General features: G+C 44.2%; 64 non-coding genes across 64 annotated transcripts; all 64 read right to left on the bottom strand.

Annotated features, from left to right (window-relative positions):
• Positions 1–2,461: 2,461 nt before the first annotated feature.
• Positions 2,462–2,580, bottom strand: LOC144402596 (5S ribosomal RNA). The gene has a single exon (XR_013464532.1). It is a non-coding gene; the product is annotated as a 5S ribosomal RNA (ribosomal RNA).
• A 117-nt stretch (positions 2,581–2,697) lies between these two features.
• Positions 2,698–2,816, bottom strand: LOC144402595 (5S ribosomal RNA). Its single transcript, XR_013464531.1, has one exon. It is a non-coding gene; the product is annotated as a 5S ribosomal RNA (ribosomal RNA).
• A 116-nt stretch (positions 2,817–2,932) lies between these two features.
• LOC144402594 (5S ribosomal RNA) lies at positions 2,933–3,051 on the bottom strand. Its single transcript, XR_013464530.1, has one exon. It is a non-coding gene; the product is annotated as a 5S ribosomal RNA (ribosomal RNA).
• A 117-nt stretch (positions 3,052–3,168) lies between these two features.
• On the bottom strand, positions 3,169–3,287 carry LOC144402593 (5S ribosomal RNA). The gene has a single exon (XR_013464529.1). It is a non-coding gene; the product is annotated as a 5S ribosomal RNA (ribosomal RNA).
• Positions 3,288–3,404: 117 nt separating this feature from the next.
• Positions 3,405–3,523, bottom strand: LOC144402592 (5S ribosomal RNA). The gene has a single exon (XR_013464528.1). It is a non-coding gene; the product is annotated as a 5S ribosomal RNA (ribosomal RNA).
• A 117-nt stretch (positions 3,524–3,640) lies between these two features.
• LOC144398487 (5S ribosomal RNA) lies at positions 3,641–3,759 on the bottom strand. The gene has a single exon (XR_013460634.1). It is a non-coding gene; the product is annotated as a 5S ribosomal RNA (ribosomal RNA).
• A 116-nt stretch (positions 3,760–3,875) lies between these two features.
• On the bottom strand, positions 3,876–3,994 carry LOC144402591 (5S ribosomal RNA). Its single transcript, XR_013464527.1, has one exon. It is a non-coding gene; the product is annotated as a 5S ribosomal RNA (ribosomal RNA).
• Positions 3,995–4,110: 116 nt separating this feature from the next.
• On the bottom strand, positions 4,111–4,229 carry LOC144402590 (5S ribosomal RNA). The gene has a single exon (XR_013464526.1). It is a non-coding gene; the product is annotated as a 5S ribosomal RNA (ribosomal RNA).
• Positions 4,230–4,346: 117 nt separating this feature from the next.
• On the bottom strand, positions 4,347–4,465 carry LOC144402589 (5S ribosomal RNA). Its single transcript, XR_013464525.1, has one exon. It is a non-coding gene; the product is annotated as a 5S ribosomal RNA (ribosomal RNA).
• Positions 4,466–4,582: 117 nt separating this feature from the next.
• LOC144402588 (5S ribosomal RNA) lies at positions 4,583–4,701 on the bottom strand. The gene has a single exon (XR_013464524.1). It is a non-coding gene; the product is annotated as a 5S ribosomal RNA (ribosomal RNA).
• A 117-nt stretch (positions 4,702–4,818) lies between these two features.
• LOC144402586 (5S ribosomal RNA) lies at positions 4,819–4,937 on the bottom strand. Its single transcript, XR_013464522.1, has one exon. It is a non-coding gene; the product is annotated as a 5S ribosomal RNA (ribosomal RNA).
• Positions 4,938–5,054: 117 nt separating this feature from the next.
• Positions 5,055–5,173, bottom strand: LOC144398486 (5S ribosomal RNA). The gene has a single exon (XR_013460633.1). It is a non-coding gene; the product is annotated as a 5S ribosomal RNA (ribosomal RNA).
• A 116-nt stretch (positions 5,174–5,289) lies between these two features.
• Positions 5,290–5,408, bottom strand: LOC144402585 (5S ribosomal RNA). Its single transcript, XR_013464521.1, has one exon. It is a non-coding gene; the product is annotated as a 5S ribosomal RNA (ribosomal RNA).
• A 116-nt stretch (positions 5,409–5,524) lies between these two features.
• LOC144402584 (5S ribosomal RNA) lies at positions 5,525–5,643 on the bottom strand. The gene has a single exon (XR_013464520.1). It is a non-coding gene; the product is annotated as a 5S ribosomal RNA (ribosomal RNA).
• A 117-nt stretch (positions 5,644–5,760) lies between these two features.
• LOC144402583 (5S ribosomal RNA) lies at positions 5,761–5,879 on the bottom strand. The gene has a single exon (XR_013464519.1). It is a non-coding gene; the product is annotated as a 5S ribosomal RNA (ribosomal RNA).
• A 117-nt stretch (positions 5,880–5,996) lies between these two features.
• LOC144402582 (5S ribosomal RNA) lies at positions 5,997–6,115 on the bottom strand. Its single transcript, XR_013464518.1, has one exon. It is a non-coding gene; the product is annotated as a 5S ribosomal RNA (ribosomal RNA).
• A 117-nt stretch (positions 6,116–6,232) lies between these two features.
• On the bottom strand, positions 6,233–6,351 carry LOC144402580 (5S ribosomal RNA). The gene has a single exon (XR_013464516.1). It is a non-coding gene; the product is annotated as a 5S ribosomal RNA (ribosomal RNA).
• Positions 6,352–6,468: 117 nt separating this feature from the next.
• LOC144402579 (5S ribosomal RNA) lies at positions 6,469–6,587 on the bottom strand. The gene has a single exon (XR_013464515.1). It is a non-coding gene; the product is annotated as a 5S ribosomal RNA (ribosomal RNA).
• A 117-nt stretch (positions 6,588–6,704) lies between these two features.
• On the bottom strand, positions 6,705–6,823 carry LOC144402578 (5S ribosomal RNA). Its single transcript, XR_013464514.1, has one exon. It is a non-coding gene; the product is annotated as a 5S ribosomal RNA (ribosomal RNA).
• Positions 6,824–6,940: 117 nt separating this feature from the next.
• Positions 6,941–7,059, bottom strand: LOC144402577 (5S ribosomal RNA). The gene has a single exon (XR_013464513.1). It is a non-coding gene; the product is annotated as a 5S ribosomal RNA (ribosomal RNA).
• A 117-nt stretch (positions 7,060–7,176) lies between these two features.
• Positions 7,177–7,295, bottom strand: LOC144402576 (5S ribosomal RNA). The gene has a single exon (XR_013464512.1). It is a non-coding gene; the product is annotated as a 5S ribosomal RNA (ribosomal RNA).
• Positions 7,296–7,411: 116 nt separating this feature from the next.
• On the bottom strand, positions 7,412–7,530 carry LOC144402574 (5S ribosomal RNA). Its single transcript, XR_013464510.1, has one exon. It is a non-coding gene; the product is annotated as a 5S ribosomal RNA (ribosomal RNA).
• Positions 7,531–7,647: 117 nt separating this feature from the next.
• Positions 7,648–7,766, bottom strand: LOC144402573 (5S ribosomal RNA). The gene has a single exon (XR_013464509.1). It is a non-coding gene; the product is annotated as a 5S ribosomal RNA (ribosomal RNA).
• Positions 7,767–7,882: 116 nt separating this feature from the next.
• On the bottom strand, positions 7,883–8,001 carry LOC144402572 (5S ribosomal RNA). The gene has a single exon (XR_013464508.1). It is a non-coding gene; the product is annotated as a 5S ribosomal RNA (ribosomal RNA).
• A 117-nt stretch (positions 8,002–8,118) lies between these two features.
• LOC144402571 (5S ribosomal RNA) lies at positions 8,119–8,237 on the bottom strand. The gene has a single exon (XR_013464507.1). It is a non-coding gene; the product is annotated as a 5S ribosomal RNA (ribosomal RNA).
• A 117-nt stretch (positions 8,238–8,354) lies between these two features.
• LOC144402570 (5S ribosomal RNA) lies at positions 8,355–8,473 on the bottom strand. Its single transcript, XR_013464506.1, has one exon. It is a non-coding gene; the product is annotated as a 5S ribosomal RNA (ribosomal RNA).
• Positions 8,474–8,589: 116 nt separating this feature from the next.
• LOC144402569 (5S ribosomal RNA) lies at positions 8,590–8,708 on the bottom strand. Its single transcript, XR_013464505.1, has one exon. It is a non-coding gene; the product is annotated as a 5S ribosomal RNA (ribosomal RNA).
• Positions 8,709–8,825: 117 nt separating this feature from the next.
• Positions 8,826–8,944, bottom strand: LOC144402568 (5S ribosomal RNA). The gene has a single exon (XR_013464504.1). It is a non-coding gene; the product is annotated as a 5S ribosomal RNA (ribosomal RNA).
• A 116-nt stretch (positions 8,945–9,060) lies between these two features.
• Positions 9,061–9,179, bottom strand: LOC144399373 (5S ribosomal RNA). The gene has a single exon (XR_013461518.1). It is a non-coding gene; the product is annotated as a 5S ribosomal RNA (ribosomal RNA).
• A 117-nt stretch (positions 9,180–9,296) lies between these two features.
• Positions 9,297–9,415, bottom strand: LOC144402567 (5S ribosomal RNA). Its single transcript, XR_013464503.1, has one exon. It is a non-coding gene; the product is annotated as a 5S ribosomal RNA (ribosomal RNA).
• Positions 9,416–9,532: 117 nt separating this feature from the next.
• On the bottom strand, positions 9,533–9,651 carry LOC144402566 (5S ribosomal RNA). The gene has a single exon (XR_013464502.1). It is a non-coding gene; the product is annotated as a 5S ribosomal RNA (ribosomal RNA).
• Positions 9,652–9,768: 117 nt separating this feature from the next.
• LOC144398359 (5S ribosomal RNA) lies at positions 9,769–9,887 on the bottom strand. Its single transcript, XR_013460506.1, has one exon. It is a non-coding gene; the product is annotated as a 5S ribosomal RNA (ribosomal RNA).
• A 116-nt stretch (positions 9,888–10,003) lies between these two features.
• LOC144402565 (5S ribosomal RNA) lies at positions 10,004–10,122 on the bottom strand. The gene has a single exon (XR_013464501.1). It is a non-coding gene; the product is annotated as a 5S ribosomal RNA (ribosomal RNA).
• A 117-nt stretch (positions 10,123–10,239) lies between these two features.
• On the bottom strand, positions 10,240–10,358 carry LOC144397335 (5S ribosomal RNA). Its single transcript, XR_013459481.1, has one exon. It is a non-coding gene; the product is annotated as a 5S ribosomal RNA (ribosomal RNA).
• A 116-nt stretch (positions 10,359–10,474) lies between these two features.
• On the bottom strand, positions 10,475–10,593 carry LOC144402563 (5S ribosomal RNA). The gene has a single exon (XR_013464499.1). It is a non-coding gene; the product is annotated as a 5S ribosomal RNA (ribosomal RNA).
• Positions 10,594–10,710: 117 nt separating this feature from the next.
• Positions 10,711–10,829, bottom strand: LOC144402562 (5S ribosomal RNA). Its single transcript, XR_013464498.1, has one exon. It is a non-coding gene; the product is annotated as a 5S ribosomal RNA (ribosomal RNA).
• A 117-nt stretch (positions 10,830–10,946) lies between these two features.
• Positions 10,947–11,065, bottom strand: LOC144398983 (5S ribosomal RNA). The gene has a single exon (XR_013461128.1). It is a non-coding gene; the product is annotated as a 5S ribosomal RNA (ribosomal RNA).
• Positions 11,066–11,182: 117 nt separating this feature from the next.
• LOC144402561 (5S ribosomal RNA) lies at positions 11,183–11,301 on the bottom strand. Its single transcript, XR_013464497.1, has one exon. It is a non-coding gene; the product is annotated as a 5S ribosomal RNA (ribosomal RNA).
• A 117-nt stretch (positions 11,302–11,418) lies between these two features.
• Positions 11,419–11,537, bottom strand: LOC144398485 (5S ribosomal RNA). Its single transcript, XR_013460632.1, has one exon. It is a non-coding gene; the product is annotated as a 5S ribosomal RNA (ribosomal RNA).
• Positions 11,538–11,653: 116 nt separating this feature from the next.
• LOC144402560 (5S ribosomal RNA) lies at positions 11,654–11,772 on the bottom strand. Its single transcript, XR_013464496.1, has one exon. It is a non-coding gene; the product is annotated as a 5S ribosomal RNA (ribosomal RNA).
• A 117-nt stretch (positions 11,773–11,889) lies between these two features.
• Positions 11,890–12,008, bottom strand: LOC144402559 (5S ribosomal RNA). Its single transcript, XR_013464495.1, has one exon. It is a non-coding gene; the product is annotated as a 5S ribosomal RNA (ribosomal RNA).
• Positions 12,009–12,124: 116 nt separating this feature from the next.
• LOC144402558 (5S ribosomal RNA) lies at positions 12,125–12,243 on the bottom strand. The gene has a single exon (XR_013464494.1). It is a non-coding gene; the product is annotated as a 5S ribosomal RNA (ribosomal RNA).
• A 117-nt stretch (positions 12,244–12,360) lies between these two features.
• On the bottom strand, positions 12,361–12,479 carry LOC144402557 (5S ribosomal RNA). Its single transcript, XR_013464493.1, has one exon. It is a non-coding gene; the product is annotated as a 5S ribosomal RNA (ribosomal RNA).
• Positions 12,480–12,596: 117 nt separating this feature from the next.
• LOC144402556 (5S ribosomal RNA) lies at positions 12,597–12,715 on the bottom strand. The gene has a single exon (XR_013464492.1). It is a non-coding gene; the product is annotated as a 5S ribosomal RNA (ribosomal RNA).
• Positions 12,716–12,832: 117 nt separating this feature from the next.
• On the bottom strand, positions 12,833–12,951 carry LOC144402555 (5S ribosomal RNA). The gene has a single exon (XR_013464491.1). It is a non-coding gene; the product is annotated as a 5S ribosomal RNA (ribosomal RNA).
• A 116-nt stretch (positions 12,952–13,067) lies between these two features.
• On the bottom strand, positions 13,068–13,186 carry LOC144402554 (5S ribosomal RNA). The gene has a single exon (XR_013464490.1). It is a non-coding gene; the product is annotated as a 5S ribosomal RNA (ribosomal RNA).
• Positions 13,187–13,303: 117 nt separating this feature from the next.
• LOC144402552 (5S ribosomal RNA) lies at positions 13,304–13,422 on the bottom strand. The gene has a single exon (XR_013464488.1). It is a non-coding gene; the product is annotated as a 5S ribosomal RNA (ribosomal RNA).
• A 116-nt stretch (positions 13,423–13,538) lies between these two features.
• Positions 13,539–13,657, bottom strand: LOC144402551 (5S ribosomal RNA). Its single transcript, XR_013464487.1, has one exon. It is a non-coding gene; the product is annotated as a 5S ribosomal RNA (ribosomal RNA).
• A 117-nt stretch (positions 13,658–13,774) lies between these two features.
• Positions 13,775–13,893, bottom strand: LOC144402550 (5S ribosomal RNA). The gene has a single exon (XR_013464486.1). It is a non-coding gene; the product is annotated as a 5S ribosomal RNA (ribosomal RNA).
• A 117-nt stretch (positions 13,894–14,010) lies between these two features.
• On the bottom strand, positions 14,011–14,129 carry LOC144397334 (5S ribosomal RNA). The gene has a single exon (XR_013459480.1). It is a non-coding gene; the product is annotated as a 5S ribosomal RNA (ribosomal RNA).
• A 116-nt stretch (positions 14,130–14,245) lies between these two features.
• Positions 14,246–14,364, bottom strand: LOC144402549 (5S ribosomal RNA). The gene has a single exon (XR_013464485.1). It is a non-coding gene; the product is annotated as a 5S ribosomal RNA (ribosomal RNA).
• Positions 14,365–14,481: 117 nt separating this feature from the next.
• Positions 14,482–14,600, bottom strand: LOC144402548 (5S ribosomal RNA). The gene has a single exon (XR_013464484.1). It is a non-coding gene; the product is annotated as a 5S ribosomal RNA (ribosomal RNA).
• A 117-nt stretch (positions 14,601–14,717) lies between these two features.
• Positions 14,718–14,836, bottom strand: LOC144402547 (5S ribosomal RNA). Its single transcript, XR_013464483.1, has one exon. It is a non-coding gene; the product is annotated as a 5S ribosomal RNA (ribosomal RNA).
• Positions 14,837–14,953: 117 nt separating this feature from the next.
• On the bottom strand, positions 14,954–15,072 carry LOC144398484 (5S ribosomal RNA). The gene has a single exon (XR_013460631.1). It is a non-coding gene; the product is annotated as a 5S ribosomal RNA (ribosomal RNA).
• A 116-nt stretch (positions 15,073–15,188) lies between these two features.
• LOC144402546 (5S ribosomal RNA) lies at positions 15,189–15,307 on the bottom strand. Its single transcript, XR_013464482.1, has one exon. It is a non-coding gene; the product is annotated as a 5S ribosomal RNA (ribosomal RNA).
• A 117-nt stretch (positions 15,308–15,424) lies between these two features.
• LOC144402545 (5S ribosomal RNA) lies at positions 15,425–15,543 on the bottom strand. The gene has a single exon (XR_013464481.1). It is a non-coding gene; the product is annotated as a 5S ribosomal RNA (ribosomal RNA).
• A 117-nt stretch (positions 15,544–15,660) lies between these two features.
• LOC144402544 (5S ribosomal RNA) lies at positions 15,661–15,779 on the bottom strand. The gene has a single exon (XR_013464480.1). It is a non-coding gene; the product is annotated as a 5S ribosomal RNA (ribosomal RNA).
• Positions 15,780–15,895: 116 nt separating this feature from the next.
• On the bottom strand, positions 15,896–16,014 carry LOC144402543 (5S ribosomal RNA). The gene has a single exon (XR_013464479.1). It is a non-coding gene; the product is annotated as a 5S ribosomal RNA (ribosomal RNA).
• A 117-nt stretch (positions 16,015–16,131) lies between these two features.
• On the bottom strand, positions 16,132–16,250 carry LOC144402541 (5S ribosomal RNA). The gene has a single exon (XR_013464477.1). It is a non-coding gene; the product is annotated as a 5S ribosomal RNA (ribosomal RNA).
• Positions 16,251–16,367: 117 nt separating this feature from the next.
• LOC144402540 (5S ribosomal RNA) lies at positions 16,368–16,486 on the bottom strand. Its single transcript, XR_013464476.1, has one exon. It is a non-coding gene; the product is annotated as a 5S ribosomal RNA (ribosomal RNA).
• A 117-nt stretch (positions 16,487–16,603) lies between these two features.
• LOC144402539 (5S ribosomal RNA) lies at positions 16,604–16,722 on the bottom strand. Its single transcript, XR_013464475.1, has one exon. It is a non-coding gene; the product is annotated as a 5S ribosomal RNA (ribosomal RNA).
• A 117-nt stretch (positions 16,723–16,839) lies between these two features.
• Positions 16,840–16,958, bottom strand: LOC144402538 (5S ribosomal RNA). The gene has a single exon (XR_013464474.1). It is a non-coding gene; the product is annotated as a 5S ribosomal RNA (ribosomal RNA).
• Positions 16,959–17,075: 117 nt separating this feature from the next.
• Positions 17,076–17,194, bottom strand: LOC144398483 (5S ribosomal RNA). The gene has a single exon (XR_013460630.1). It is a non-coding gene; the product is annotated as a 5S ribosomal RNA (ribosomal RNA).
• A 116-nt stretch (positions 17,195–17,310) lies between these two features.
• Positions 17,311–17,429, bottom strand: LOC144402537 (5S ribosomal RNA). The gene has a single exon (XR_013464473.1). It is a non-coding gene; the product is annotated as a 5S ribosomal RNA (ribosomal RNA).
• Positions 17,430–17,505: the final 76 nt, after the last annotated feature.

The raw sequence follows: 17,505 nt of genomic DNA, 5'->3' as shown, positions 1-17,505 counted from the left end.
AATTTTACTTTTTAATATGTCGTTTTTCAGGTGGCTTATATTTAGACACCATAAACCCCCTCCCCTCTTCATTCTCGCACCTCCCACACACCCTGTCACTGAAGCGTGATCGCTCCCAGAGTAAAAGTAGTATTCACAGGATGTTATATGTTTAACCACACCTGAAGCCACTAAGCAGAAATCAATTCTTGACTGCTTCAATATTCCTTCAACAGCTTGTCTTCTTGAAAATGCAGTTTTGTTTTTATTTAATATCCTCCAAATATCTATTATATTGCAATTATTCATTACTTTTTTCAGTGTACTTCTACTAGAATCATTTCTATAGACATTGTTTTTGGACAAATCTTTTTCCATTAGGACCACATTAAAATCACCAATTACAAAAGTGTTTTCATTACACCATTTCTCTAGATTTTTAAAGAACTGTTTTCTTTCCCCTTCTCCATTTGGTGCATACACATTTATCAGCCTAAATGTATCGTTTGCCAGGCAGAAATCAACGACCAAAACCCTACCTTCTCGGTCCCTATGAACCTCGTTAATGGTTTTGAAGATATTGGCTTGAAAGAGTGAGGCCACACCACAAGAGTTTGGGGTTCCCTCATTTGAGATGACCTTCCCTCCCCACTGTTTGATCACATTTTCCCGTAAAGAAACATCCCAATTTGTTTCCTGAAGGCATATTATTTCTGATTTGAGTTGTTTTAAAGTTGAGTCCAGTTTATTTTTATTTCGAAGCCCGTTGGCATTCAGAGAGGTAATTTGGAAACCAAAGGAAGCCATCATTGTAATATATATGAAAGTGCATACCATCTAGTTATTTTTGTTTTTCAGCTTTTTCTTAGCCATGACCTTTGCTTTTCTCTCCTCGGCTCTATTTCTTAAAACCTTCGCCTTCTCAAAGTCCATGTCCGGGTCTGTTTTAGGATGAGGGTCATCCGAGTCGCTGTGCAGCCTTTTGTCTGGCTGTCTTGCCGGCAACGAGTCTGTCGCCATCGGTAGTTCTAGGTTTCTAGTCGGGGCTTCTTGATCTGATGGTACACACTGCCCTGAGAGCGTCCTTCCACCTTTTTCGCTCGTTGATGCCGGTACACTCTCCTCCGAATTTTCCCTTCTCGTGTCCTCCTTTGTACTTTTGTGCAAACCTGCTCCTCCCATTTTCCCCGTCTCACCCCTCACTTCATCATCCTCTTCTGAGAGTTCTTTATCCCCCTCCTTCTCCAGTTTACTCTCCACACCCTCCTCTCCTATGACACTCTCGTCCCCCGACATCCCATTGTTATCCTCCCCAGACTCTATAGTTTCATTGTCTATCATGATTGATTCACTCTCACTCTGGTTGCATATGCATTCCTCCATACTGTTATAGCATAAGCTACATTTGTTTTTATTTTTTTTGCATTCTCTAGCAAAGTGCCCCTGGACTCCACACTTATGGCACTGAAACTCCGGACATTCCCTCATGATATGCCCAGGTTGGATACACATCCTGCATACTTTCATTTGTTTGTCGTGTATCACTCTAAAGTATTCTGCACCCAGAGCAGTACTAAACTTTGTAGAATACGGCAGGGACTGGACATGATCATTGAATTTTACCTTTAGGAATCGTGTCCCATCAGCAACATTTGTCCCAGGCCACATCCGCCTTTTGATTGGTGAAGCTGCCGACACACCCCAGCTCGACAGTTTGGCGTGGATCTCGCAGTCCTCAATGTAGAATGGCAGGTTTAGGAATGACACCACCAGCTCGTTGTTGCACAGCTCCCGTGCGTGGATCCTCGTCTCTCCCATTTTGAAGCCTTCCAACAGTCTTTCCTTTCCCTTCGGGTGGCTCATTGTCATTTCATATCTGTTGTGGCCCACCACACGGCAAGCCACCAGACCACCACACAATTGCCGCACGTATTTCATCAGCTCCATTGCACTTATGCTGCTTCCTCCTTCCAGCTCTACACTAACTGTGAGCTTCTTGTTGTTTTTGTCCATACTGTCCATGCTCAAACCACTGTTTGATTCTAACGCACTATTCATTTGGGATTCCTTTTGTCCGTTCCGTGTTCGTTCATCATGTTGGTCCGCCATTTTAGGTAGGAGAAGCGATACACTTACCCCCAAACAGTACAATACTGCTGGGGGTACTAAACTCTGTCTTGCAAAAAAACCTCAATTAAAAAAAAGCTTTAGGGCATATCAAAACACCACAAAAAACTGTTCAGATTAGAGCACCGAAATGGATCCAAGCGCCAAACAAATCGCATCTGTGTTCACTTCCTGATTCCTGGTGGGGGCTGGGCCTACAAACGAGATCAGGCGGAGCCAGAGAGGTATGGCCGTAAGCAACTGTACGTCCTCTTCCTAATCTTTTAAAATGTGTCAAAGGTTTTGGAGTTTTGATAATGAAAAAGGAGTCACTTTCTAATGCCTTCTCGATTTCTTCCAGAGAGAGAAATGAAAAAGCTTACGGCACCTGGGATTCCCAGGCGGTCTTCCATCCAAGTACTAACCAGGCCCTACTCTGCTTAGCTTCTGAGATCAGACGAGATCAGGCGGAGCCAGAGAGGTATGGCCGTAAGCAACTGTATGTCCTCTTCCTAATATTTTAAAATGTGTCAAAGGTTTTGGAGTTTTGATAATGAAAAAGGATTCACTTTCTAATGCCTTCTCAATTTCTTCCAGAGAGAGAAATGAAAAAGCTTACGGCACCTGGGATTCCCAGGCGGTCTTCCATCCAAGTACTAACCAGGCCCTACTCTGCTTAGCTTCTGAGATCAGACGAGATCAGGCGGAGCCAGAGAGGTATGGCCGTAAGCAACTGTATGTCCTCTACCTAATCTTTTAAAATGTGTCAAAGGTTTTGTAGTTTTGACAATTAAATGGAGTCACTTTCTAAGGCCTTCTCTGTGTCTTTTACAAATAGAATTGAAAAAGCTTACGGCACCTGGGATTCCCAGGCGGTCTTCCATCCAAGTACTAACCAGGCCCTACTCTGCTTAGCTTCTGAGATCAGACGAGATCAGGCGGAGCCAGAGAGGTATGGCCGTAAGCAACTGTATGTCCTCTTCCTAATCTTTTAAAATGTGTCAAAGGTTTTGGAGTTTTGATAATGAAAAAGGAGTCACTTTCTAATGCCTTCTCGATTTCTTCCAGAGAGAGAAATGAAAAAGCTTACGGCACCTGGGATTCCCAGGCGGTCTTCCATCCAAGTACTAACCAGGCCCTACTCTGCTTAGCTTCTGAGATCAGACGAGATCAGGCGGAGCCAGAGAGGTATGGCCGTAAGCAACTGTATGTCCTCTTCCTAATCTTTTAAAATGTGTCAAAGGTTTTGGAGTTTTGATAATGAAAAAGGAGTCACTTTCTAATGCCTTCTCGATTTCTTCCAGAGAGAGAAATGAAAAAGCTTACGGCACCTGGGATTCCCAGGCGGTCTTCCATCCAAGTACTAACCAGGCCCTACTCTGCTTAGCTTCTGAGATCAGACGAGATCAGGCGGAGCCAGAGAGGTATGGCCGTAAGCAACTGTATGTCCTCTTCCTAATCTTTTAAAATGTGTCAAAGGTTTTGGAGTTTTGATAATGAAAAAGGATTCACTTTCTAATGCCTTCTCAATTTCTTCCAGAGAGAGAAATGAAAAAGCTTACGGCACCTGGGATTCCCAGGCGGTCTTCCATCCAAGTACTAACTAGGCCCTACTCTGCTTAGCTTCTGAGATCAGACGAGATCAGGCGGAGCCAGAGAGGTATGGCCGTAAGCAACTGTATGTCCTCTACCTAATCTTTTAAAATGTGTCAAAGGTTTTGTAGTTTTGACAATTAAATGGAGTCACTTTCTAAGGCCTTCTCTGTGTCTTTTACAGATAGAATTGAAAAAGCTTACGGCACCTGGGATTCCCAGGCGGTCTTCCATCCAAGTACTAACCAGGCCCTACTCTGCTTAGCTTCTGAGATCAGACGAGATCAGGCGGAGCCAGAGAGGTATGGCCGTAAGCAACTGTATGTCCTCTACCTAATCTTTTAAAATGTGTCAAAGGTTTTGTAGTTTTGACAATTAAATGGAGTCACTTTCTAAGGCCTTCTCTGTGTCTTTTACAGATAGAATTGAAAAAGCTTACGGCACCTGGGATTCCCAGGCGGTCTTCCATCCAAGTACTAACCAGGCCCTACTCTGCTTAGCTTCTGAGATCAGACGAGATCAGGCGGAGCCAGAGAGGTATGGCCGTAAGCAACTGTATGTCCTCTTCCTAATCTTTTAAAATGTGTCAAAGGTTTTGGAGTTTTGATAATGAAAAAGGAGTCACTTTCTAATGCCTTCTCGATTTCTTCCAGAGAGAGAAATGAAAAAGCTTACGGCACCTGGGATTCCCAGGCGGTCTTCCATCCAAGTACTAACCAGGCCCTACTCTGCTTAGCTTCTGAGATCAGACGAGATCAGGCGGAGCCAGAGAGGTATGGCCGTAAGCAACTGTATGTCCTCTTCCTAATCTTTTAAAATGTGTCAAAGGTTTTGGAGTTTTGATAATGAAAAAGGAGTCACTTTCTAATGCCTTCTCGATTTCTTCCAGAGAGAGAAATGAAAAAGCTTACGGCACCTGGGATTCCCAGGCGGTCTTCCATCCAAGTACTAACCAGGCCCTACTCTGCTTAGCTTCTGAGATCAGACGAGATCAGGCGGAGCCAGAGAGGTATGGCCGTAAGCAACTGTATGTCCTCTTCCTAATCTTTTAAAATGTGTCAAAGGTTTTGGAGTTTTGATAATGAAAAAGGAGTCACTTTCTAATGCCTTCTCGATTTCTTCCAGAGAGAGAAATGAAAAAGCTTACGGCACCTGGGATTCCCAGGCGGTCTTCCATCCAAGTACTAACCAGGCCCTACTCTGCTTAGCTTCTGAGATCAGACGAGATCAGGCGGAGCCAGAGAGGTATGGCCGTAAGCAACTGTATGTCCTCTTCCTAATCTTTTAAAATGTGTCAAAGGTTTTGGAGTTTTGATAATGAAAAAGGATTCACTTTCTAATGCCTTCTCAATTTCTTCCAGAGAGAGAAATGAAAAAGCTTACGGCACCTGGGATTCCCAGGCGGTCTTCCATCCAAGTACTAACTAGGCCCTACTCTGCTTAGCTTCTGAGATCAGACGAGATCAGGCGGAGCCAGAGAGGTATGGCCGTAAGCAACTGTATGTCCTCTACCTAATCTTTTAAAATGTGTCAAAGGTTTTGTAGTTTTGACAATTAAATGGAGTCACTTTCTAAGGCCTTCTCTGTGTCTTTTACAGATAGAATTGAAAAAGCTTACGGCACCTGGGATTCCCAGGCGGTCTTCCATCCAAGTACTAACCAGGCCCTACTCTGCTTAGCTTCTGAGATCAGACGAGATCAGGCGGAGCCAGAGAGGTATGGCCGTAAGCAACTGTATGTCCTCTACCTAATCTTTTAAAATGTGTCAAAGGTTTTGTAGTTTTGACAATTAAATGGAGTCACTTTCTAAGGCCTTCTCTGTGTCTTTTACAGATAGAATTGAAAAAGCTTACGGCACCTGGGATTCCCAGGCGGTCTTCCATCCAAGTACTAACCAGGCCCTACTCTGCTTAGCTTCTGAGATCAGACGAGATCAGGCGGAGCCAGAGAGGTATGGCCGTAAGCAACTGTATGTCCTCTTCCTAATCTTTTAAAATGTGTCAAAGGTTTTGGAGTTTTGATAATGAAAAAGGAGTCACTTTCTAATGCCTTCTCGATTTCTTCCAGAGAGAGAAATGAAAAAGCTTACGGCACCTGGGATTCCCAGGCGGTCTTCCATCCAAGTACTAACCAGGCCCTACTCTGCTTAGCTTCTGAGATCAGACGAGATCAGGCGGAGCCAGAGAGGTATGGCCGTAAGCAACTGTATGTCCTCTTCCTAATCTTTTAAAATGTGTCAAAGGTTTTGGAGTTTTGATAATGAAAAAGGAGTCACTTTCTAATGCCTTCTCGATTTCTTCCAGAGAGAGAAATGAAAAAGCTTACGGCACCTGGGATTCCCAGGCGGTCTTCCATCCAAGTACTAACCAGGCCCTACTCTGCTTAGCTTCTGAGATCAGACGAGATCAGGCGGAGCCAGAGAGGTATGGCCGTAAGCAACTGTATGTCCTCTTCCTAATCTTTTAAAATGTGTCAAAGGTTTTGGAGTTTTGATAATGAAAAAGGAGTCACTTTCTAATGCCTTCTCGATTTCTTCCAGAGAGAGAAATGAAAAAGCTTACGGCACCTGGGATTCCCAGGCGGTCTTCCATCCAAGTACTAACCAGGCCCTACTCTGCTTAGCTTCTGAGATCAGACGAGATCAGGCGGAGCCAGAGAGGTATGGCCGTAAGCAACTGTATGTCCTCTTCCTAATCTTTTAAAATGTGTCAAAGGTTTTGGAGTTTTGATAATGAAAAAGGAGTCACTTTCTAATGCCTTCTCGATTTCTTCCAGAGAGAGAAATGAAAAAGCTTACGGCACCTGGGATTCCCAGGCGGTCTTCCATCCAAGTACTAACCAGGCCCTACTCTGCTTAGCTTCTGAGATCAGACGAGATCAGGCGGAGCCAGAGAGGTATGGCCGTAAGCAACTGTATGTCCTCTTCCTAATCTTTTAAAATGTGTCAAAGGTTTTGGAGTTTTGATAATGAAAAAGGATTCACTTTCTAATGCCTTCTCAATTTCTTCCAGAGAGAGAAATGAAAAAGCTTACGGCACCTGGGATTCCCAGGCGGTCTTCCATCCAAGTACTAACCAGGCCCTACTCTGCTTAGCTTCTGAGATCAGACGAGATCAGGCGGAGCCAGAGAGGTATGGCCGTAAGCAACTGTATGTCCTCTTCCTAATCTTTTAAAATGTGTCAAAGGTTTTGTAGTTTTGATAATGAAAAAGGAGTCACTTTCTAATGCCTTCTCGATTTCTTCCAGAGAGAGAAATGAAAAAGCTTACGGCACCTGGGATTCCCAGGCGGTCTTCCATCCAAGTACTAACCAGGCCCTACTCTGCTTAGCTTCTGAGATCAGACGAGATCAGGCGGAGCCAGAGAGGTATGGCCGTAAGCAACTGTATGTCCTCTTCCTAATATTTTAAAATGTGTCAAAGGTTTTGGAGTTTTGATAATGAAAAAGGATTCACTTTCTAATGCCTTCTCAATTTCTTCCAGAGAGAGAAATGAAAAAGCTTACGGCACCTGGGATTCCCAGGCGGTCTTCCATCCAAGTACTAACCAGGCCCTACTCTGCTTAGCTTCTGAGATCAGACGAGATCAGGCGGAGCCAGAGAGGTATGGCCGTAAGCAACTGTATGTCCTCTTCCTAATATTTTAAAATGTGTCAAAGGTTTTGTAGTTTTGACAATGAAATGGAGTCACTTTCTAAGGCCTTCTCTGTGTCTTTTACAGATAGAAATGAAAAAGCTTACGGCACCTGGGATTCCCAGGCGGTCTTCCATCCAAGTACTAACCAGGCCCTACTCTGCTTAGCTTCTGAGATCAGACGAGATCAGGCGGAGCCAGAGAGGTATGGCCGTAAGCAACTGTATGTCCTCTTCCTAATATTTTAAAATGTGTCAAAGGTTTTGGAGTTTTGATAATGAAAAAGGATTCACTTTCTAATGCCTTCTCAATTTCTTCCAGAGAGAGAAATGAAAAAGCTTACGGCACCTGGGATTCCCAGGCGGTCTTCCATCCAAGTACTAACCAGGCCCTACTCTGCTTAGCTTCTGAGATCAGACGAGATCAGGCGGAGCCAGAGAGGTATGGCCGTAAGCAACTGTATGTCCTCTACCTAATCTTTTAAAATGTGTCAAAGGTTTTGTAGTTTTGACAATTAAATGGAGTCACTTTCTAAGGCCTTCTCTGTGTCTTTTACAGATAGAATTGAAAAAGCTTACGGCACCTGGGATTCCCAGGCGGTCTTCCATCCAAGTACTAACCAGGCCCTACTCTGCTTAGCTTCTGAGATCAGACGAGATCAGGCGGAGCCAGAGAGGTATGGCCGTAAGCAACTGTATGTCCTCTTCCTAATCTTTTAAAATGTGTCAAAGGTTTTGTAGTTTTGATAATGAAAAAGGAGTCACTTTCTAATGCCTTCTCGATTTCTTCCAGAGAGAGAAATGAAAAAGCTTACGGCACCTGGGATTCCCAGGCGGTCTTCCATCCAAGTACTAACCAGGCCCTACTCTGCTTAGCTTCTGAGATCAGACGAGATCAGGCGGAGCCAGAGAGGTATGGCCGTAAGCAACTGTATGTCCTCTTCCTAATATTTTAAAATGTGTCAAAGGTTTTGGAGTTTTGATAATGAAAAAGGATTCACTTTCTAATGCCTTCTCAATTTCTTCCAGAGAGAGAAATGAAAAAGCTTACGGCACCTGGGATTCCCAGGCGGTCTTCCATCCAAGTACTAACCAGGCCCTACTCTGCTTAGCTTCTGAGATCAGACGAGATCAGGCGGAGCCAGAGAGGTATGGCCGTAAGCAACTGTATGTCCTCTTCCTAATATTTTAAAATGTGTCAAAGGTTTTGTAGTTTTGACAATGAAATGGAGTCACTTTCTAAGGCCTTCTCTGTGTCTTTTACAGATAGAAATGAAAAAGCTTACGGCACCTGGGATTCCCAGGCGGTCTTCCATCCAAGTACTAACCAGGCCCTACTCTGCTTAGCTTCTGAGATCAGACGAGATCAGGCGGAGCCAGAGAGGTATGGCCGTAAGCAACTGTATGTCCTCTTCCTAATATTTTAAAATGTGTCAAAGGTTTTGGAGTTTTGATAATGAAAAAGGATTCACTTTCTAATGCCTTCTCAATTTCTTCCAGAGAGAGAAATGAAAAAGCTTACGGCACCTGGGATTCCCAGGCGGTCTTCCATCCAAGTACTAACCAGGCCCTACTCTGCTTAGCTTCTGAGATCAGACGAGATCAGGCGGAGCCAGAGAGGTATGGCCGTAAGCAACTGTATGTCCTCTACCTAATCTTTTAAAATGTGTCAAAGGTTTTGTAGTTTTGACAATTAAATGGAGTCACTTTCTAAGGCCTTCTCTGTGTCTTTTACAGATAGAATTGAAAAAGCTTACGGCACCTGGGATTCCCAGGCTGTCTTCCATCCAAGTACTAACCAGGCCCTACTCTGCTTAGCTTCTGAGATCAGACGAGATCAGGCGGAGCCAGAGAGGTATGGCCGTAAGCAACTGTATGTCCTCTTCCTAATCTTTCAAAATGTGTCAAAGGTTTTGGAGTTTTGATAATGAAAAAGGATTCACTTTCTAATGCCTTCTCGATTTCTTCCAGAGAGAGAAATGAAAAAGCTTACGGCACCTGGGATTCCCAGGCGGTCTTCCATCCAAGTACTAACCAGGCCCTACTCTGCTTAGCTTCTGAGATCAGACGAGATCAGGCGGAGCCAGAGAGGTATGGCCGTAAGCAACTGTATGTCCTCTTCCTAATCTTTTAAAATGTGTCAAAGGTTTTGGAGTTTTGATAATGAAAAAGGAGTCACTTTCTAATGCCTTCTCGATTTCTTCCAGAGAGAGAAATGAAAAAGCTTACGGCACCTGGGATTCCCAGGCGGTCTTCCATCCAAGTACTAACCAGGCCCTACTCTGCTTAGCTTCTGAGATCAGACGAGATCAGGCGGAGCCAGAGAGGTATGGCCGTAAGCAACTGTATGTCCTCTTCCTAATCTTTTAAAATGTGTCAAAGGTTTTGGAGTTTTGATAATGAAAAAGGATTCACTTTCTAATGCCTTCTCAATTTCTTCCAGAGAGAGAAATGAAAAAGCTCACGGCACCTGGGATTCCCAGGCGGTCTTCCATCCAAGTACTAACCAGGCCCTACTCTGTTTAGCTTCTGAGATCAGACGAGATCAGGCGGAGCCAGAGAGGTATGGCCGTAAGCAACTGTATGTCCTCTACCTAATCTTTTAAAATGTGTCAAAGGTTTTGTAGTTTTGACAATTAAATGGAGTCACTTTCTAATGCCTTCTCGATTTCTTCCAGAGAGAGAAATGAAAAAGCTTACGGCACCTGGGATTCCCAGGCGGTCTTCCATCCAAGTACTAACCAGGCCCTACTCTGCTTAGCTTCTGAGATCAGACGAGATCAGGCGGAGCCAGAGAGGTATGGCCGTAAGCAACTGTATGTCCTCTTCCTAATATTTTAAAATGTGTCAAAGGTTTTGGAGTTTTGATAATGAAAAAGGATTCACTTTCTAATGCCTTCTCAATTTCTTCCAGAGAGAGAAATGAAAAAGCTTACGGCACCTGGGATTCCCAGGCGGTCTTCCATCCAAGTACTAACCAGGCCCTACTCTGCTTAGCTTCTGAGATCAGACGAGATCAGGCAGAGCCAGAGAGGTATGGCCGTAAGCAACTGTATGTCCTCTACCTAATCTTTTAAAATGTGTCAAAGGTTTTGTAGTTTTGACAATGAAATGGAGTCACTTTCTAAGGCCTTCTCTGTGTCTTTTACAGATAGAAATGAAAAAGCTTACGGCACCTGGGATTCCCAGGCGGTCTTCCATCCAAGTACTAACCAGGCCCTACTCTGCTTAGCTTCTGAGATCAGACGAGATCAGGCGGAGCCAGAGAGGTATGGCCGTAAGCAACTGTATGTCCTCTTCCTAATCTTTTAAAATGTGTCAAAGGTTTTGGAGTTTTGATAATGAAAAAGGAGTCACTTTCTAATGCCTTCTCGATTTCTTCCAGAGAGAGAAATGAAAAAGCTTACGGCACCTGGGATTCCCAGGCGGTCTTCCATCCAAGTACTAACCAGGCCCTACTCTGCTTAGCTTCTGAGATCAGACGAGATCAGGCGGAGCCAGAGAGGTATGGCCGTAAGCAACTGTATGTCCTCTTCCTAATCTTTTAAAATGTGTCAAAGGTTTTGGAGTTTTGATAATGAAAAAGGAGTCACTTTCTAATGCCTTCTCGATTTCTTCCAGAGAGAGAAATGAAAAAGCTTACGGCACCTGGGATTCCCAGGCGGTCTTCCATCCAAGTACTAACCAGGCCCTACTCTGCTTAGCTTCTGAGATTAGACGAGATCAGGCGGAGCCAGAGAGGTATGGCCGTAAGCAACTGTATGTCCTCTTCCTAATCTTTTAAAATGTGTCAAAGGTTTTGGAGTTTTGATAATGAAAAAGGAGTCACTTTCTAATGCCTTCTCGATTTCTTCCAGAGAGAGAAATGAAAAAGCTTACGGCACCTGGGATTCCCAGGCGGTCTTCCATCCAAGTACTAACCAGGCCCTACTCTGCTTAGCTTCTGAGATCAGACGAGATCAGGCGGAGCCAGAGAGGTATGGCCGTAAGCAACTGTATGTCCTCTTCCTAATCTTTTAAAATGTGTCAAAGGTTTTGGAGTTTTGATAATGAAAAAGGATTCACTTTCTAATGCCTTCTCAATTTCTTCCAGAGAGAGAAATGAAAAAGCTTACGGCACCTGGGATTCCCAGGCGGTCTTCCATCCAAGTACTAACTAGGCCCTACTCTGCTTAGCTTCTGAGATCAGACGAGATCAGGCGGAGCCAGAGAGGTATGGCCGTAAGCAACTGTATGTCCTCTACCTAATCTTTTAAAATGTGTCAAAGGTTTTGTAGTTTTGACAATTAAATGGAGTCACTTTCTAAGGCCTTCTCTGTGTCTTTTACAGATAGAATTGAAAAAGCTTACGGCACCTGGGATTCCCAGGCGGTCTTCCATCCAAGTACTAACCAGGCCCTACTCTGCTTAGCTTCTGAGATCAGACGAGATCAGGCGGAGCCAGAGAGGTATGGCCGTAAGCAACTGTATGTCCTCTTCCTAATCTTTTAAAATGTGTCAAAGGTTTTGGAGTTTTGATAATGAAAAAGGATTCACTTTCTAATGCCTTCTCAATTTCTTCCAGAGAGAGAAATGAAAAAGCTTACGGCACCTGGGATTCCCAGGCGGTCTTCCATCCAAGTACTAACCAGGCCCTACTCTGCTTAGCTTCTGAGATCAGACGAGATCAGGCGGAGCCAGAGAGGTATGGCCGTAAGCAACTGTATGTCCTCTACCTAATCTTTTAAAATGTGTCAAAGGTTTTGTAGTTTTGACAATTAAATGGAGTCACTTTCTAAGGCCTTCTCTGTGTCTTTTACAAATAGAATTGAAAAAGCTTACGGCACCTGGGATTCCCAGGCGGTCTTCCATCCAAGTACTAACCAGGCCCTACTCTGCTTAGCTTCTGAGATCAGACGAGATCAGGCGGAGCCAGAGAGGTATGGCCGTAAGCAACTGTATGTCCTCTTCCTAATCTTTTAAAATGTGTCAAAGGTTTTGGAGTTTTGATAATGAAAAAGGAGTCACTTTCTAATGCCTTCTCGATTTCTTCCAGAGAGAGAAATGAAAAAGCTTACGGCACCTGGGATTCCCAGGCGGTCTTCCATCCAAGTACTAACCAGGCCCTACTCTGCTTAGCTTCTGAGATCAGACGAGATCAGGCGGAGCCAGAGAGGTATGGCCGTAAGCAACTGTATGTCCTCTTCCTAATCTTTTAAAATGTGTCAAAGGTTTTGGAGTTTTGATAATGAAAAAGGAGTCACTTTCTAATGCCTTCTCGATTTCTTCCAGAGAGAGAAATGAAAAAGCTTACGGCACCTGGGATTCCCAGGCGGTCTTCCATCCAAGTACTAACCAGGCCCTACTCTGCTTAGCTTCTGAGATCAGACGAGATCAGGCGGAGCCAGAGAGGTATGGCCGTAAGCAACTGTATGTCCTCTTCCTAATCTTTTAAAATGTGTCAAAGGTTTTGGAGTTTTGATAATGAAAAAGGATTCACTTTCTAATGCCTTCTCAATTTCTTCCAGAGAGAGAAATGAAAAAGCTTACGGCACCTGGGATTCCCAGGCGGTCTTCCATCCAAGTACTAACCAGGCCCTACTCTGCTTAGCTTCTGAGATCAGACGAGATCAGGCGGAGCCAGAGAGGTATGGCCGTAAGCAACTGTATGTCCTCTACCTAATCTTTTAAAATGTGTCAAAGGTTTTGTAGTTTTGACAATGAAATGGAGTCACTTTCTAAGGCCTTCTCTGTGTCTTTTACAGATAGAAATGAAAAAGCTTACGGCACCTGGGATTCCCAGGCGGTCTTCCATCCAAGTACTAACCAGGCCCTACTCTGCTTAGCTTCTGAGATCAGACGAGATCAGGCGGAGCCAGAGAGGTATGGCCGTAAGCAACTGTATGTCCTCTTCCTAATCTTTTAAAATGTGTCAAAGGTTTTGGAGTTTTGATCATGAAAAAGGATTCACTTTCTAATGCCTTCTCAATTTCTTCCAGAGAGAGAAATGAAAAAGCTTACGGCACCTGGGATTCCCAGGCGGTCTTCCATCCAAGTACTAACCAGGCCCTACTCTGCTTAGCTTCTGAGATCAGACGAGATCAGGCGGAGCCAGAGAGGTATGGCCGTAAGCAACTGTATGTCCTCTACCTAATCTTTTAAAATGTGTCAAAGGTTTTGTAGTTTTGACAATTAAATGGAGTCACTTTCTAAGGCCTTCTCTGTGTCTTTTACAGATAGAATTGAAAAAGCTTACGGCACCTGGGATTCCCAGGCGGTCTTCCATCCAAGTACTAACCAGGCCCTACTCTGCTTAGCTTCTGAGATCAGACGAGATCAGGCGGAGCCAGAGAGGTATGGCCGTAAGCAACTGTATGTCCTCTTCCTAATCTTTTAAAATGTGTCAAAGGTTTTGGAGTTTTGATAATGAAAAAGGAGTCACTTTCTAATGCCTTCTCGATTTCTTCCAGAGAGAGAAATGAAAAAGCTTACGGCACCTGGGATTCCCAGGCGGTCTTCCATCCAAGTACTAACCAGGCCCTACTCTGCTTAGCTTCTGAGATCAGACGAGATCAGGCGGAGCCAGAGAGGTATGGCCGTAAGCAACTGTATGTCCTCTTCCTAATATTTTAAAATGTGTCAAAGGTTTTGGAGTTTTGATAATGAAAAAGGATTCACTTTCTAATGCCTTCTCAATTTCTTCCAGAGAGAGAAATGAAAAAGCTTACGGCACCTGGGATTCCCAGGCGGTCTTCCATCCAAGTACTAACCAGGCCCTACTCTGCTTAGCTTCTGAGATCAGACGAGATCAGGCAGAGCCAGAGAGGTATGGCCGTAAGCAACTGTATGTCCTCTACCTAATCTTTTAAAATGTGTCAAAGGTTTTGTAGTTTTGACAATGAAATGGAGTCACTTTCTAAGGCCTTCTCTGTGTCTTTTACAGATAGAAATGAAAAAGCTTACGGCACCTGGGATTCCCAGGCGGTCTTCCATCCAAGTACTAACCAGGCCCTACTCTGCTTAGCTTCTGAGATCAGACGAGATCAGGCGGAGCCAGAGAGGTATGGCCGTAAGCAACTGTATGTCCTCTTCCTAATCTTTTAAAATGTGTCAAAGGTTTTGGAGTTTTGATAATGAAAAAGGAGTCACTTTCTAATGCCTTCTCGATTTCTTCCAGAGAGAGAAATGAAAAAGCTTACGGCACCTGGGATTCCCAGGCGGTCTTCCATCCAAGTACTAACCAGGCCCTACTCTGCTTAGCTTCTGAGATCAGACGAGATCAGGCGGAGCCAGAGAGGTATGGCCGTAAGCAACTGTATGTCCTCTTCCTAATCTTTTAAAATGTGTCAAAGGTTTTGGAGTTTTGATAATGAAAAAGGAGTCACTTTCTAATGCCTTCTCGATTTCTTCCAGAGAGAGAAATGAAAAAGCTTACGGCACCTGGGATTCCCAGGCGGTCTTCCATCCAAGTACTAACCAGGCCCTACTCTGCTTAGCTTCTGAGATCAGACGAGATCAGGCGGAGCCAGAGAGGTATGGCCGTAAGCAACTGTATGTCCTCTTCCTAATCTTTTAAAATGTGTCAAAGGTTTTGGAGTTTTGATAATGAAAAAGGATTCACTTTCTAATGCCTTCTCAATTTCTTCCAGAGAGAGAAATGAAAAAGCTTACGGCACCTGGGATTCCCAGGCGGTCTTCCATCCAAGTACTAACTAGGCCCTACTCTGCTTAGCTTCTGAGATCAGACGAGATCAGGCGGAGCCAGAGAGGTATGGCCGTAAGCAACTGTATGTCCTCTACCTAATCTTTTAAAATGTGTCAAAGGTTTTGTAGTTTTGACAATTAAATGGAGTCACTTTCTAAGGCCTTCTCTGTGTCTTTTACAGATAGAATTGAAAAAGCTTACGGCACCTGGGATTCCCAGGCGGTCTTCCATCCAAGTACTAACCAGGCCCTACTCTGCTTAGCTTCTGAGATCAGACGAGATCAGGCGGAGCCAGAGAGGTATGGCCGTAAGCAACTGTATGTCCTCTTCCTAATATTTTAAAATGTGTCAAAGGTTTTGGAGTTTTGATAATGAAAAAGGATTCACTTTCTAATGCCTTCTCAATTTCTTCCAGAGAGAGAAATGAAAAAGCTTACGGCACCTGGGATTCCCAGGCGGTCTTCCATCCAAGTACTAACCAGGCCCTACTCTGCTTAGCTTCTGAGATCAGACGAGATCAGGCGGAGCCAGAGAGGTATGGCCGTAAGCAACTGTATGTCCTCTTCCTAATCTTTTAAAATGTGTCAAAGGTTTTGGAGTTTTGATAATGAAAAAGGAGTCACTTTCTAATGCCTTCTCGATTTCTTCCAGAGAGAGAAATGAAAAAGCTTACGGCACCTGGGATTCCCAGGCGGTCTTCCATCCAAGTACTAACCAGGCCCTACTCTGCTTAGCTTCTGAGATCAGACGAGATCAGGCGGAGCCAGAGAGGTATGGCCGTAAGCAACTGTATGTCCTCTTCCTAATCTTTTAAAACGTGTCAAAGGTTTTGTAGTTTTGACAATGAAATGGAGTCACTTTCTAAGGCCTTCTCTGTGTCTTTTACAGATAGAAATGAAAAAGCTTACGGCACCTGGGATTCCCAGGCGGTCTTCCATCCAAGTACTAACCAGGCCCTACTCTGCTTAGCTTCTGAGATCAGACGAGATCAGGCGGAGCCAGAGAGGTATGGCCGTAAGCAACTGTATGTCCTCTTCCTAATCTTTTAAAATGTGTCAAAGGTTTTGGAGTTTTGATAATGAAAAAGGAGTCACTTTCTAATGCCTTCTCGATTTCTTCCAGAGAGAGAAATGAAAAAGCTTACGGCACCTGGGATTCCCAGGCGGTCTTCCATCCAAGTACTAACCAGGCCCTACTCTGCTTAGCTTCTGAGATCAGACGAGATCAGGCGGAGCCAGAGAGGTATGGCCGTAAGCAACTGTATGTCCTCTTCCTAATCTTTTAAAATGTGTCAAAGGTTTTGGAGTTTTGATAATGAAAAAGGATTCACTTTCTAATGCCTTCTCGATTTCTTCCAGAGAGAGAAATGAAAAAGCTTACGGCACCTGGGATTCCCAGGCGGTCTTCCATCCAAGTACTAACCAGGCCCTACTCTGCTTAGCTTCTGAGATCAGACGAGATCAGGCGGAGCCAGAGAGGTATGGCCGTAAGCAACTGTATGTCCTCTTCCTAATCTTTTAAAATGTGTCAAAGGTTTTGGAGTTTTGATAATGAAAAAGGAGTCACTTTCTAATGCCTTCTCGATTTCTTCCAGAGAGAGAAATGAAAAAGCTTACGGCACCTGGGATTCCCAGGCGGTCTTCCATCCAAGTACTAACCAGGCCCTACTCTGCTTAGCTTCTGAGATCAGACGAGATCAGGCGGAGCCAGAGAGGTATGGCCGTAAGCAACTGTATGTCCTCTTCCTAATCTTTTAAAATGTGTCAAAGGTTTTGGAGTTTTGATAATGAAAAAGGAGTCACTTTCTAATGCCTTCTCGATTTCTTCCAGAGAGAGAAATGAAAAAGCTTACGGCACCTGGGATTCCCAGGCGGTCTTCCATCCAAGTACTAACCAGGCCCTACTCTGCTTAGCTTCTGAGATCAGACGAGATCAGGCGGAGCCAGAGAGGTATGGCCGTAAGCAACTGTATGTCCTCTTCCTAATCTTTTAAAATGTGTCAAAGGTTTTGGAGTTTTGATAATGAAAAAGGATTCACTTTCTAATGCCTTCTCAATTTCTTCCAGAGAGAGAAATGAAAAAGCTTACGGCACCTGGGATTCCCAGGCGGTCTTCCATCCAAGTACTAACTAGGCCCTACTCTGCTTAGCTTCTGAGATCAGACGAGATCAGGCGGAGCCAGAGAGGTATGGCCGTAAGCAACTGTATGTCCTCTACCTAATCTTTTAAAATGTGTCAAAGGTTTTGTGGTTTTGACAATGAAATGGAGTCACTTTCTAAGGCCTTCTCTGTGTCTTTTACAGATAGAAATGAAAAAGCTTACGGCACCTGGGATTCCCAGGCGGTCTTCCATCCAAGTACTAACCAGGCCCTACTCTGCTTAGCTTCTGAGATCAGACGAGATCAGGCGGAGCCAGAGAGGTATGGCCGTAAGCAACTGTATGTCCTCTTCCTAATCTTTTAAAATGTGTCAAAGGTTTTGGAGTTTTGATAATGAAAAAGGAGTCACTT

The sequence above is a fragment of the Gasterosteus aculeatus genome, chromosome 2, assembly GCF_964276395.1.
Source record: "Gasterosteus aculeatus chromosome 2, fGasAcu3.hap1.1, whole genome shotgun sequence".
In the NCBI taxonomy this organism is placed as follows: domain Eukaryota; kingdom Metazoa; phylum Chordata; class Actinopteri; order Perciformes; family Gasterosteidae; genus Gasterosteus; species Gasterosteus aculeatus.
This window is presented reverse-complemented; position numbering and strand designations above follow the sequence as displayed.